The sequence below is a fragment of the Pleurodeles waltl genome, chromosome 4_2 (genome assembly GCF_031143425.1).
Source record: "Pleurodeles waltl isolate 20211129_DDA chromosome 4_2, aPleWal1.hap1.20221129, whole genome shotgun sequence".
Lineage (NCBI taxonomy): Eukaryota > Metazoa > Chordata > Amphibia > Caudata > Salamandridae > Pleurodeles > Pleurodeles waltl.
In genome coordinates, this window is record NC_090443.1 from 679,395,649 (window position 1) to 679,408,402 (window position 12,754).

At 40.3% G+C, this 12,754-nt stretch overlaps 1 pseudogene; it reads right to left on the reverse strand.

Moving 5' to 3' along the window:
• LOC138293925 (calcium-activated chloride channel regulator 3A-1-like) overlaps positions 1-12,754 on the reverse strand; it is a 312,631-nt pseudogene that overhangs the window by 45,410 nt on the left and 254,467 nt on the right.

The window sequence follows — 12,754 nt, forward strand, 5'->3', positions numbered from 1 at the left end:
GCCAAATGTATTGTTTCCGCAGCTTCCACAGTATAACAGGGCACAAGATGTGATGATGAAGGTGGCGCAGATGATTGGAGATTTTCTGAAACAAGGGGTTTAAAAGAAGTGCTGAGCAGTCCATGTAATTCACCGATAATGGGATTGAAGAAGCCCTGTGGGAAAGTAAGCATTGTGCAGGACTTGCGAAAAGTGAATGACATGGTGGTCAAGTATTGTCCTGTAGTACCGAACCCAGCATTGATACTGTTTCAGATTCCATGCGATGCAGAGTAGTTCACAGTGGTTGATTTGTCACACACTTTTTTTTCTGTGCCTCTCCATGAGGATAGTCAGTATCTTTTTAGTTTCTAATTCCTAGACAGAGTCCACAGCATGTGCAGACTTCCACAAGGGTATATGGAGTCACCGTCTCTGTTCAATCAGTTCCTGAAAAAGAATTTGGAGTCATTGGAACTACCGTACCAATCGACTCTAGTACAGTACAGTGATGATTTGTATTGCATCCAGGAAAAGGGACGAGTGAATCATTTGGGAAAGTTTGGACATAAAGTGTCACCCTTGAAATTGCCATACTGTCAGAAGTCAATGAAGTACTTGAGACAACAGATTAAGACAGGGTTGAGAAGAATCTCCAGAGAGAGGATTACAATGATACTGCAGAGAAGTCTTCCGACTTCACAGAGATCTGTCAGAATGTTCCTGGGAATGGTAGGCCATTGTCGTCAGTGCATTCCAAATTTTGCTGAGATTGCCAAACTATTGCAGCAACTGACACACAAAGATGTTATGGACCCCATTACACTAGATGAAGATCAGATGAAAGCATTCACTGAATTGAGAGAGAGTTTGTGCAGAGCTCCAGCGTTGGGAATGCCTGATTACACGAAGCCATTCACATTGTTTTGTCATGAACGTGATGCTTGTTCTTCGTCTGTTTTGACACAGGTCCATAGAGGTGCTTATCGCCCAGTAGCCTATTTTTCAGCTACCTTGGACCCAGTCGCAGCAGCCTTACCAGGTTGTCTGTGTGCGGTTGCCGCAGTTGGTCAAAGTCTTTCTCAATGTGAGGGAGTACTGATGGGATACCCTTTGACAGTAATGGTACTTCACTCTGTTGAGATTTTACTGACAGAGACGAAAACACAGTAGTTGACTGGTACAAGACTGACAAGGCATGAGACAAGCATACTAGGTGCTCCAAATGTAACATTGAAAAGATGTACAGTGATGAACCCCGCAACAATACTTCCAAGTGATACTGTCGAAACTGAAAAAGAGGAAGACATCGAGCATGATTGTCTTGAGGTAACTGAACTATGTACAATACCAAGGCCTGATGTCAGAGATACTCAATTGGAAGAGAATGATCAAATTGTCTTTGTTGATGGCTCATGCCTGAGAGACGGTACAGGTACATTGAGAGCAGGGTATGCTGTATGCACAATCAAAGGTACATTAGAATCTTCCTGGCTTTGAGGTGTATTTCTGCACAAGTGGCAGAATTGGTAGCTCTTACTAGAGCATGCCATGTTTCTACAAGACTGAGAGTCACAATCTATACTGACAGTCAACATGGATTTGGAATTGTTCATGATTTTGGTCAATTGTGGTCGCAAAGAGGTTTCCTGTTATCTACTGGTACACCAGTAAGAAATGACGACAAGATAAATGAGTTGTTGTGTGCAATACAGTTACCTGAAGCAATTGCTGTGGTGAAATGCAGTGCTCATCAAAAGGCACAGGATTACATCTCATTGGGAAATGGATATGCAGTTCAAGTTGCAAGGTTTTGTGCATTGAACTGTATATCATTCAAAGACAAGTGGGAATTGATGTCAGAAGAAGATAATACATGTACAAGTTTTGTATTAAAAGTGATCGATACTTTGGAAGAGTTGAAAACATTGCAGAGTAATGTTGACAAGGAAGAGAAACGTCTCTGGGCTAAATTGAAATGTGTCCAACGGCCTGATGAGCACTGGGTTTCTGAAGAGGGTCAGATGGTTATGCCCAATAGTTTATTGTCCGAAATAGCCAGATATTACCATGGACAGGCACACATTGGGATGGATGCCATGGTTAGATTGTTCAAAATTGACTGGTTTAACCCTAAGTTCATGCAGGCAGCAGAGGAAGTATGTCATAGTTGAATAATTTGTCAGCAGCAATTAAACGTGGGAAAAGGGACAGTGGTGAACTTGAGCCACATTGAGAAAGCAGGAGGTCCATTCAGAAGAATGCAGTTGAATTTCATTGAAATGCCTGCATGTGGAGGTTTGAAGTATGTGTTGATTATAGTGCTTTTTTAGTCACTAGATTGAAGCGTACCCTTCAAGGAGAAATGACAGTCTCACAGTAACAAAGCTGTTGCTTAGGGAGTTGATACCATGTGTCTTGTATTCGATCTCTTAAGAATCAGATAGGGGAACTCACTTAAATAAGGAGGTGATTTAACTCTTATGTGCAGCACTAAACATTGAGCAAAAGTTACATTGTAGTTACCGCCCTGAAGCATCAGGACTGGTGGAACGGTTGAATGGTACCTTGAAATCAAGAATTGCAAAGATGTGTGTAGCCACAAATCTGAAATGGACAGATGCATTGCCTTTAGTGTTGATGTCAATGAGAAACACACCTGACAGGAAGACAGGGCTGTCGCCCCATGAGATCCTCATGGGCAGAGCAATGAGATTACCAGCCGTTCCAGCCAGTGCACTTGTAAACATTACAGATGATGTGGTGTTGGACTACTGCAAGGGTCTGGCTGATGTGGTTCGCTCTTTTTCTCAGCAGGTGCAGGCCACCACCCTGCCACCCATCCACGATCCAGGGCACAACCTGAGAGACGGTGACTGTGTCGTTGTCAGACAGTATTTTCGCAAGACCTGTTTGGAACCGCGTTGGAGGGGTCCTTACCAGGTGGTGTTAACAACTACGTAAGCTGTGAAGTGTACAGGACTCTCGAACTGGATACTTGTGAGCCATACAAAGAGAGTGGTATGTCCGCCAGATCATGAATAAGCGTTGTTGAAAGCACTAACAACAGGGAAACAGGTCGCCGCAGCAGAACCGGAAAAAGAACCAGAAGAACCTGAAGTTGAACCAAAGCTTGTGGAAGATGGTTCTATTACCCCTGTAAGAGACAAAAGTGAAGAATTACAGGAGGATGTGCAAGAACCGATCTCGATGGATACAGCAGGAGAGCCTTGCTCAGCAGAGGTTCTCTCAGAAGCAGACGGTGCTGAAAAGCAGACAGAACAAGTGCCAGACCAAGAAGGGGGAAAGAGTTGAGACAGATCAAAGTCAAGGTGATCTGACACCTCCTGAGCCCATTGTAGGTCCATCAAGAGGAAACACCATAGAGAAAGAGAAAGAGAAGGAGAAGAGTCCAATCCTGAGAAGAATATTGACAGAAGGAACAAGAAAGGGAGATAATTGGCCTGAATCGCAGATAGGGAAGAAAGAGGAATTGGTCATAAATGAAAAAATAGAGGAAGAAGTGAATACTATGAAAAAAGAAGATTTGAGTGAACGAGAACTAAGTGGTGATTGAAAGTTGAAAAGAAAGAGAATAGCAAGTTGATGCTACACAAGTCCTGAATGGGCGTATGCAACTACTAATGAATGGCAACACAAGTTTGTGTCTTTTTGTTTTGATAAAGAAGTTCCGAGTCAGTGCTTTGATGTAACCTGAAGGTGATCAAGAAGCTGAATTGTTGAGCTAATCTGGAGAAATCTTAAAGAGACTGTTGAAAATAAAACTGAAAGAGACATTGATAACCTGATTTGACATAAAACCGGATGTGACAAGCTGCTGATCAATTTTTGATGAAGGAAAGGGGTTCCTGGATGTGAAACTGAACTGTGAGAGAAGAATTTGTCTTCATTTTTTTATTTTTACTGCACTTTATCTAAGAGTTACTTGTGCTTTCTGATTCTTTGCAGATCATGGCTGAGCTAAATAATCAAGATAGAAATATTAGGCGCTGTATATACACAAGTGTGGGATTGGCAGTTATGTGTGGAATAATGTTTATAGTGATGATTGTGGGAATGTCTGTTCATGACATGAAAATAGCTACTTTTACTTCTGCTCCTGAGACTACTACTTTAACAGCTTTAGAGAGGTTTAAGTTAGATGAGAAGTACTTGCATGATTATACTAATGCTCAAGGAGAGTTTTCTTCTAATGTTTTCTATCGTTTATTGAGTGAGTATGTTGAAACGATGGATGCGAGGAATTGTCTTGTGTGTACGCAAATTCCTTCGTCAGTAGAAGAAGGAGTTACGTACCACAGTCTTCCACTAACTTATGGAATAGGCTGTATTTTGCTACTAACAAGATTCTATAACCAAGACTACATTCAGTATTCTTATTCAAACCATGATGTTGTGTTTTCATTTGTTCCTATTATTAGATATCTGAGTAAAATAGCTAGGGAGCATGATATAGTTTTAGTTAGAGGATTCTTTGAGCCTACATTAACATTTAGGACAGCCTATGTGCATCGTAACAACTTAACATGCTTGCTTACACCTTTAGAGAAAAGCTTCATAGGTCATACTAATGATAAGAGAAAAGCACTAAAAGAAAAATTAGAAAAAGGTGTAGAGAAGAGGACTTACAAGACTGACTATGCTTACACTGCTATTAAAACGTAAGGGAAATTAGCATTAAATGCATTACATGTAGGGAAGCTTTGTATATATAGGCCAAAGTCACGCACTGACACTTTATTTGTGGGAACGAGTGAACGTAGGCATGTGTTTTTGTTTCAGAGTAAGTGGACTTTTATGCTGAATGGTCAGGACCCTGCGATTCCTGGGATCTATTATATATGTGGACTTAATGCTTATTACCGTCTTCCTAGAGGATGGTATGGGACATGTTATTTGGGGATAGTTTTCCCAAAGGTTTACCAGATAGATGACCTAAATAAGTTTCTGAAATTGATTGAATTACATCATAAGCGACAGAGGAGGGAAAACTCTTCTGCAATTGTGGAAGATATCTTTGGTGCAGTGATTCCTTCAGTGGGAGTCATTCTGAATTCGATCAAGATACAAACGTTGTCTACTATTGTGGATAACATGCTAACAAACTTTACAGAGGCAATACTCCTGATCGATACTGAATTAACCACAGATAGAGCTATGATGCTTCAAAATAGGCTTCCTTTAGACATTCTTTTAGTGAAGGACAGCGGAGTCTGTAAGATGATTAATGCTAGGCATTGAATTTCCTATATTTCAGCCAATGATAGGGAGATAAGAGGCTTACTCACTAATCTGACTAATTCAAGTAAAGATTTTAAGGAATTGAAAGAACCAGGTGTTTGGGAAAAGGTTGGAAAGGGATTTGCTACAGTGAGAAATTGGCTTAGTCAAATTTGGAATGGGGTATTAATGAAAAATCATACAGGGGATATTAATTGTGATTGCTTGCATATTAGGAATATGGGGTTCCTATAAATTATGCCAAAGATAAAATTGAGAAGATCTAAAATTAATCAGAGGAGGTAAGAACGAAACAGGGAAAGAATCTATAGGGAAGACTTGAGGAGGAGACAAAATACAGCAGAAACTGAAGTATGAAATGATGGTAAAGAAAGGTGTGATGACATATTTAGTCCATCAGAGGAGGGACTGTTGAAGCAGATATGCTAATTAGAAATTATTAATGAATGTTCATGTGTTTTGAGTAACAAAAAGTTTATAGAGAAATTAATCGTAGAGAAAATAATGTGCACGTTTTAAAAATGTACCCACGAGAATGTCAGCCACTTATACGAAAGTTGTACTAAAATGATTAAAAATGCTTAAAATAATTAAAATGTGTAATAATAGGATAGTAATGTGCCACATTAAGACGTATAACCTAAGTTTTGCATTATATCGTAGAGTTAATTTAGTCGAAGTTGTGGCCTAGTCTTACCAGGCCTCATGCAGAAGTTGAAATATTAAAGCATTCTGAAAGAAAGTGACCATGATAAACTGACCCTAAACTACCCACTGTTAAAGTTTGCTTAGCTAAAATTTTCTGCAATGACAAAAGATGATGGAATCAAATTGCTACAATTATGTGTAGAGTAGACGAGATGTACTTTCCCAGGACTCAAACAATAGAGACACTGACCGAAGAGGAAGATGCTACATTTTCGATACCTGAAGAGCCGGATGATGAGGACATCGTACAGTGAACCAATCAATGAACGGAGAATGACAAAATACTAGAACTGATAGATTTGTAGAATTAAATGTATTGGGTAGCGTCACATATGGTGATTAATTGACCAATTAGGAATTAGGAGGATGGACTGAAAAACTGTAATAAAAAGTCATGACAAGGGGCTAAAAGTTCAGATGTGAGGGGTGAATGCTGAGGAAGTCAAAAGACGCGGTTCGAGATTCTGTCATTGGGCTCATGCTTTTGAGGGTCTGATGCATTGTTGATCGATTGATGACCTGAAGACGAAGACTGACTTTGTTGCTGATCCATTCCGTGGATAGGTAGCTTTAATGTGACTGAATAACTTTTGTGCCCTTTCTTCTAGGTACCAACTGCGCTGTTTTTATAGGTTTTCTTCTTCTAGCTAGATGTTTTCTAAATTCATGTTTTCTAAATTGTTATCACATGAAGTCCCACATGCTGATGCTAATCTGGGTTAGGTAGGATTCTTGGGTGACGTTGACAGTGACAAAAGATTGACAAACTGATTGCTGAACTGTGCTATTAATGTCGATATATTCTTCTTTGTTGGCTTATGCTGAAGCATTAGAGCATAGGATTTCTCTAGTTCTGATTAGATTATGTTATTGGTAGTTGCTATTAAACTAATTCTGAGCTGATTGAATAAAGTTTGAATTAATCAATGCATTAGAATTGTAACTAAAAGGGAAATTAAATTGTTAAAAGAGATATTGAGTTGTGGTTATTCATGAGATGTTACAAATGATTAATGATTCTCTTAGTAGTTATTGATTGATTATAATAGATATTGGTAACATTGTTCCCTACATGGCTAGGATACTCCATGTGATCCAAAAGGTTCATCGGCCTATACGCGTCCCCTTGTAAGTTTACTGACTGAGGATCAGGCACGCTTGCACTAGGTATGAACAAAAGGAAGTTGGTGAGGAACATGAATGCCTCTTCATGAACAATGTAGATACCATTTGGGTAACCTGCAATTATTAATATAACATTTATAGGCTGCAGAGGTAATACAAATAAAATCATGCCATTGAATTTGTCATACCAGATTAGATATGCTGCAACTTTGGGGTGTCTATGATTTTACTCATAGGCATTAATAAAGTAGCATTTGTAAACATGTTGCATATTTGAAGGCAGGCTTGTAAACTTGTTGTAGGGAACATGGGTGTTTAAAACACATTACCATTTCAGATACAAGGAGGAAAATTTACTTTTCCACACTTTAATTACATTTCGTTCACCTGTCGCAATCTTTTGCTCATAACTGTAGGATGAAAACATGTTTCTTTTCAGAACAAAACAAGTGTATGTTTTGCCAGAAGGCGTTAGCTACTTCAGAGGTCCAAATAGTTTATTTAGCAAAACGTCACTTTTTTAATGCAATGTATAGGAATTCTAACGTGTCAGACGTTAAGACAGTGCCAGGCAGCAGCGCCGAAGCAATGCAAAAATCCACAGTTAATTCATCACTGTGTAGATGAGCATTTGTTGCTTTTAAATACAACTGGGCTACTACTTACGGTTGAAAACGTCCATTACAAATTATGTGTTTCATCATGTATTTGCAAAAGATACAATATATAAATAAAAAAATAGCAGCTTACCTTGGCCTTGGTCATAATTGTCCCCCGGTGAGGTCCATGAAAAATAAATATTCACATCATCTATTTCCACTTGAAAGTTAACAATTCTGCAAGGCGGAAAAATGTCTAACTGGGTCCCAGATGGAACTTGAGACACCACAAAAGAGCCTCCAGCGGCTGTTCTACTGAAGCCTTCAGTGATGGTGGGAGTGTCAGTCTCAATGAATAAAGGCTGTGGTGGGTTCATTTGAATTTTACCTATTGTACAAAAAAGTTGAAAATATTATTGCACTTTCTTACACATCTAGGATTAAAACTATTTTCACAGTAGTCCTATAAAGGAAAAGTGAATAGATTTTGGATGTGCATATGGGTGAGGAACTGGGGGCGGGCACCTAGGACATATACAATTAAGTGGTCACGGGGGTAGCCTCCATCTGCTGGGCTTCTGCCTTTCAGATGGAAAACGGAGATTTACTCTTAAGGATGCACGAGATAATTGCAGATTTGCCAACCTCACGATATCCACCCACAATTCTGATCTGTATTTCACAATGTGGGCTTTTAAATAAAGCCTTTATTTGGAAACCCTCACAAAATTTAGATTTTGTCAGAGATGAAGCTCCCACCTTACAGAACTTAGGGATTCCCCACCTTATTACAGGTAAGAGAACCACTGGATTTCCAAAGGAGATGTCCAAGCTGTCTCTGCCATCACAAACTCTTCTTTCTGTTTTTTGTTTACCTGAGTAAAGTTCAGTCATAGCGAAGGGGCAGTGCGACAATCACTACATTTCACTGCAGGGTTCACTGTGCTTAGCATAGCAATCCAGGCCATGAAAAACAGAAATTGCCTTCAAATTGCAGAGGAAAACCCTGGATTTCATAGTTTTTTTTTTTTTTACTGAAAGAAACTCTTCCTTTTGGAGTTTGTTTCAGGAAAACAAAAACGTATGCAGAGGTTAAAAAACATGGGGCCATATGTACCAACACTTTTTCCTATAGAGACAGAGGTGGTCATTCTGACCCTGGCGGTCTTTGACCGCCAGGGCGGAGGACCGCGGGAGCACCGCCGACAGGCCGGCGGTGCTCCAATGGGGATTCCGACCGCGGCGGTAAAGCCGCGGTCGGACCGGCACCACTGGCGGGCTCCCGCCAGTGTACCGCCGCCCCATTGAATCCTCCACGGCGGCACAGCTTGCTGCACCGCCGCGGGGATTCCGACCCCCCCTACCGCCATCCAGATCCCGGCGGTCCGACCGCCGGGATCCGGATGGCGGTAGGGGGGGTCGCGGGGCCCCTGGGGGCCCCTGCAGTGCCCATGCCACTGGCATGGGCATTGCAGGGGCCCCCGTAAGAGGGCCCCTACATGTATTTCACTGTCTGCAACTGCACCCGTCGCACAGCTTCCACTCCGCCGGCTCGATTCCGAGCCAGCTTCATCGTGGAAGCCTCTTTCCCGCTGGGCTGGCGGGCGGTCTGAAGGCGACCGCCCGCCAGCCCAGCGGGAAAGTCAGAATTACTGCGGCGGTCTTTCGACCGCGGAACGGTAATCTGACGGCGGGACTTTGGCGGGCGGCCTCCGCCGCCCGCCAAGGTCAGAATGAGGGCCAGAATGGGTAAAAACCTTTGCTACATCTGGCCCACAGGGGGTTATTCTAACTTTGGAGGAGTGTTAATCCGTCCCAAAAGTGACGGTAAAGTGACGGATATACCACCAGCCGTATTACGAGTTCCATAGGATATAATGGACTCGTAATACGGCTGGTGGTAAATCCGTCACTTTTCCGTCACTTTTGGGACGGATTAACACCTCCTCCAAAGTTAGAATAACCCCCTTAGTGTCCATTTAGCACCCGGCTCTTTGTACTGTGCATCCTGGGCACAAGCGGATGCATTGAAGCATAGAGTTCACACCATCTAAACAGGGAGCTCAAATTATAGCATATTGCATTGTCCTCCAACGACCTGGTGACCTGGCAGGCAGTCCGCCAAAATATAAATGAACCCCTAAGTTTTATTAGCACCACAGCCTGGAAGGTCACACTCTCCACAAATATTCTTTTCATTGATAGCTTTTAAAGAATTCAAGCTTCCTTCTCTTGAGGTAGGAGAGTCATAATTCGGATCAATGTCTTCCCTTACAAAAATATACTTAGCATGTGCCGGTACTACTCTATATTTCAGTAAAAGACTTGCAAATGCAAACGTTTTTTTGTTTCTATCTCGAGTGCGTGGATCACCTACCTACTATGAACAAAAGGAAGGCATGTTGCATGCAGTTGAAATGATTGAGTGCAAACATAAATGATTTCAAATATAGCATAAGACAGATGAAAAGAGAAAATAAAAATATCGGTACACGTTGTATTTCTATTTATCACATCTTACAGCATCAATTAACAATGACAGTATCTGAACACTGGCTACATATTTAGATGTCAAAATCTTTCAGTTACTTGTGCTTATTAAGAAAATGTTTCCGTGAAACTGTCACTCAATCCCTCAGTTTTTTTATTTAATGATATGAAATTTATATGTGGAACAATATTACTTTGATTAAAATGTTGACAGTTCCCAAAACTTACTACACCTGTGTCTACACTTTGATTTCTGAACTATCTATAAATAGTACAATATAAAATGTCACAATATTCCCAGAAGCAGTTTTAGATCAAACATTTTCTAAGTATCATTATTGGGTTTTTCTATTCTTATTTTTTTGTGTGGACACAGTATCATTCTGGGCTATTATTGTTCAACCAATATAATTTTTTGAAATTGGATTTGAAGCCTCACCAAAGTGCAAGCCGGTAACAACATCCATATAGTGCCCTTTAATATTGCTAAAAAATTAATCAAACCCACTATTCAGGAGAATCTCTGCTAGAAAACATTTTATTTTATTGTTCACTGTATATATAGTACTGGGGAATACACGACACATAGGGGGTTATTCTAACTTTGGAGGAGTGTTAATCCGTCCCAAAAGTGACTGTAAAGTGACGGATATACCACCAGCCGTATTACGAGTTCCATAGGATATAATGGACTCGTAATACGGCTGGTGGTAAATCCGTCACTTTTCCGTCACTTTTGGGACGGATTAACACCTCCTCCAAAGTTAGAATAACCCCCATAATACTAATAAACATATATTTGAAAGTAAACAAGAGGCAGAAGAAACAATGGAGACAGGGATGAGCATATGAACACCAAATTATATATATTTTTTTACCTCAAAACAGTCTAAAAACGTCAGTCATTATTGTGGACAAAGTTGAGTATAAACTACTGAAACTTTATATATAAGAGACTCATTATCTCTAAATTCATCAGTTGTTTTTATAGGACCATACTGTTTCAGAACCTTGATTTAATTTCCACCGAGGCTGTAGTCTGCCTAGCCACATGGACAATGCCATCACACCCATGCTCAGGCACGCCATTAAGAGCTGAGGACCAACAGTAATAGAGAAAAAGGGGATTTCATTTTGAATAAACTTGCAGTATTTCTGTGCACGTTGACAAATCAAATGCACAGTTCTGTACAGAAAGACCCCAAATTATGCTATTGTATTCGTTCTCCCACCATGTTACACTAGTTTCTAGAGAAATTGTATCTGATAAGTTGCTGATTAATTAGTTAATGCACTTTTGAACATTCCCTGATGGCATATGATACGTAAAAATGAAGATAAGGGTAGTTCTTTAAGGAACTCAATATTTTTAAATGGGCTTGGTTGAACCCTGTTTCTAAATCATACTGTTGGAGCAGATATGCTAATATGAGAATATTCTAATGATTTGTGTATACATACTAATGAGAAATAATGATAAAAGAAACGAATATTTTAAAATAATGTGTAATGAGTAAAATGTGCCCACGGGGAGTGGTCACCATATATGTTAACAGTGCTAAAATAATGTGAAATATAAAAATGATGTATTAATGTGCCATATTTGATGATATAATCTATGTTTTATGATGCCTCGTATCCTTAACTTCGCTGAACTAGAGGCCTGGTCTTGCTTGCTTAAACGTGGAGACGCGATGAGCTGCCGAGGACTGGAATTCGATAAAGGGACATTGAACTGTACAGAGTTCAGACGAGCTCAGCTAGAAATTTCTGCAGTGTACCAGAGGACAGAAGATGATCAGAACAAATTGATACAATTATGTGTAGAGTAGGCTAACTGTACTTTCCCAGGACTTGAACAATGGAAACACAGACTAAAAGACTGTGGGCAACAATGTTGTTACCTGAAGAGCCGGATGATGTTCTCATCGACAGAAGGACCAATTATATTAATGGAACTTGATGCTTGAACCGACGCAAACAAGTGGTAAACAAAAACTATAGGTTAGAATCATAACCCCTGATGAGGTTGACCAATTGGTAATTTGTGGGACGGACTGTGAGACCCTAATAAAAAGTCATGACAAGGGAAGGGAAATCAGAGGCGAAAGTTGATGACGTCAGGAGACGCTGTCCGAAGTGCTGAAAATTGGGCTTGCTCTCTGTGAGCCTGATTCTTGCCGATGACTGATGACCTGGAGACGAAGACTGGCTCATCACTGATCTATCTTGGATAGGTAGCTATAAAATGTTGACTGACTAAAGTGTGCTTTTTCTTCTAGGTACCAACTGCGCTGTTTTAAAATGTTTTCTCTCTTAGATAGATTTTTCCAAATTAACGATTTTTGGCTAAATTGTTTTCGCATGAAGACCCACATGCTGATGCTAATTTGAGATGGGTAGGCTGACAAGGGTGACTTAATGGTGACGGTAGATTGACTGACTTGCATGGCTGAACTATTCAATGTTAAAGGATTTGCTGGCATATGTTGATGCTCGTTTTTGCTTATCAATAACTCTTGGTGAATTGTTGCTCATGATGCTAATAAAGTTTGATTAACAAACAAAGTTCAAAATATATGTTTTGATTA